The sequence below is a fragment of the Mustela lutreola genome, chromosome 2, assembly GCF_030435805.1.
Source record: "Mustela lutreola isolate mMusLut2 chromosome 2, mMusLut2.pri, whole genome shotgun sequence".
In the NCBI taxonomy this organism is placed as follows: domain Eukaryota; kingdom Metazoa; phylum Chordata; class Mammalia; order Carnivora; family Mustelidae; genus Mustela; species Mustela lutreola.
The window spans coordinates 62,395,628-62,398,282 of NC_081291.1; the positions used below are offsets into that span (position 1 = coordinate 62,395,628).

Here is a 2,655-nt window from a genome sequence, read left to right on the forward strand (position 1 = left end):
CAGACATTTCTGAAAAGAATACATCCAAATGGCCAACAGACACATGAAAAAATGCTCCACATCACTCGGCATCAGGGAAATACAAATCAAAACCAGAATGAGATACCACCTCACACCTTTCAGAATGGCTAAAATGAACAAGTCAGTCAATGACAGATGCTGGCGAGGATGTGGAGAAAGGGCAACCCTCCTACACTGTACGTGGGAATGCAAGCTGGTGCAACCACTCTGGAAAACAGCGTGGAGGTGCCTCAAAAAGCTGAAAATAGAACTACCCTATGACCCAGTGATTGTAGTACTGGATATATACCCTAAAGATACAAACGGGGCATTCTGAAGGGGCACATGCACCCAAATGTTTATAGCAGCAATGTCCACAATAGTTAAACTATGGAAAGAACCTAAATGTCCTTCAACGGATCAATCAATAAATAAGATATGGTATATATGTACAATGGGATACTGTGCAGCCATCAAAAGAAATGAAATCCTGCTATTTGTGATGACATGGATGGAACTAGAGGGTATTATGCTTGGCAAAATAAATCAATCTGAGAAAGACAACTATCATATGATCTCCCTGCTATGATGAAGTGGAGATGCAACACAGGAGCTTTCGGGCGTACGAAAAGAAAAATAAAAGAAGATAGGATTGGGAGGGAGACAAACCAACAAAGACTGAATCTCACAAAACAGACTGAGGGTTGCTGGGGGGAGGTGTGTTGGGAGAGGATGGTGGGGGTATGGACATTGGGGAGGGCAGGTGCTATGGTGAGTGATGGTGAGTGCTGTGAAATGTGTAAACCTGGTGATTCACAGACCTGTACCCCCAGGGATAAAAACACATTATATGTTTATAAAAAATTTTAAAAAATAATTTAAAAAGTCCATTAAAGAAAAAACACATATTGCAAGCCCAGAGCTAATCTCATATTCAATCAAAAAAGTTTGAAAGTTTTCCCCTTAAAGATCAGAAAAAAGACAAGTGTGTCCACTTTCACTACTCTCATTTGACATAGTACTGGATGTCCTAGCCAGAGAAACAAGGAACACAAAGAAATAAAAGACTCCAAAAACAAAAAAAAAAAAAAGGAAGAAGTAAAATTTTCTTTTTTTGGATAACATGAACTTACATGTAAAAAAAATCCTAAAAACTTCACAGAAAATTTTGAATAAACAAATTTAATATAGCTGCCAAATACAAGATCAATATATAAAAGACAGGAATTTTGTTTTGTTTCGTTTTTTTAAAATAGTTTTTCATGTCATCCTTGCTCAGTGATCATGCTAATCTTCTCTGCATCATTCCAATTTTAGTATATGTGCTGCCAAAGTAAGCACAAGACAGGAGCATTTTAACACTGTAATGATGAACTATCTGAAAAAAATAAAGAGAACAATCTAATTCTCAATAGCATCAAAAATAATAAAATACTTCGGAAAAGATTTAACTAACAAGATGAAAGATCTGTACCCCATAAACTATGACATTGATAAAGAATTTGAAGGAGACATAAATGGAAAGATAGCTCATATTTATGAATGGTAAGAATTAACATTGTTAAAATGTCCATACTACCGAAAACCATCTGTAAATTCAATTCCTATCAAAAATCCAATGTTAGGGGCGCCTGGGTGGCTCAGTGGGTTAAGCCGCTGCCTTCGGCTCAGGTCATGATCCCAGGGTCCTGGGATCGAGAACTGCATCAGGCTCTCAGCTCAGCAGGAAGCTGCTAACTCTTCTCTCTCTGCCTGCCTCTCTGCCTGCTTGTCATCTCTCTCTGTCAAATAAATAAATAAAAAATATTTTTTAAAAATCCAATATTTTTTTTTACAGAAGTAAGTAAAGAATCCTAAAATTTATATGAGACCATAAAAGACAACAAATAATTAAAGCAGTTCTGAGAAAGAATGAAGAAGCGAAATTACACTTCTTGATTTGAAACTATACTACAAAGCCCTCGTGCTCAAAACAATAAAGTATACTGGCATAAAAACAGACCAATAAACAAGTTGAACAGAATTGAGAGTCCAGAAATAAATCCTTTGATACAGTCACCTAATATTTGACAGGGGCCAACATATATAATGGGTAGATAGTCTGTTCAATAAATGATATTTAAAACTGAATAGTCACATAAACCAGCATGAAACTGGAACCTTATATCACTCATAAATCTTAACTTGAAATAGATTAAAGACATAAATGTGATGCATGAAACTAAATTTCCTAAAGGAAAACATAGGAAAAATTCTCCTTGACATTGGTTTGCCAATAGTTTTTTGGATACCAGGCCAAAAACACAAGCAAAAGAAGCAAAAATAAATAAATGGTATTACATCAAACTAAAGTTTCTGCATTGCCAAAAAAAAAAGGGAATGAAAACACAATTCACAGAATGGAAGAAAATACTTACAAATCTTATATCTGAAAAGAGGTTAATAACCAACAGATACAAATAGAAAAATATATATAATTTAAAAAATAGCAAAAGGATCTCAATAGACGTTTTTTTCAAAAAAGTTATATAAATGACCAACAGGAGCATTAAAAAGTGCTCAACGTAGAAACTCAGGGCAAAGTCATTATGTTGTTGTTGTTGTTTACCTCTGAAAAACACAACAAGATATTACTACCTATTAGAATATATACTA

At 34.8% G+C, this 2,655-nt stretch overlaps 1 pseudogene; it reads right to left on the bottom strand.

Moving 5' to 3' along the window:
- Window positions 1–1,249: 1,249 nt before the first annotated feature.
- On the bottom strand, window positions 1,250–1,341 carry LOC131826192 (U6 spliceosomal RNA; annotated as a pseudogene).
- Window positions 1,342–2,655: the final 1,314 nt, after the last annotated feature.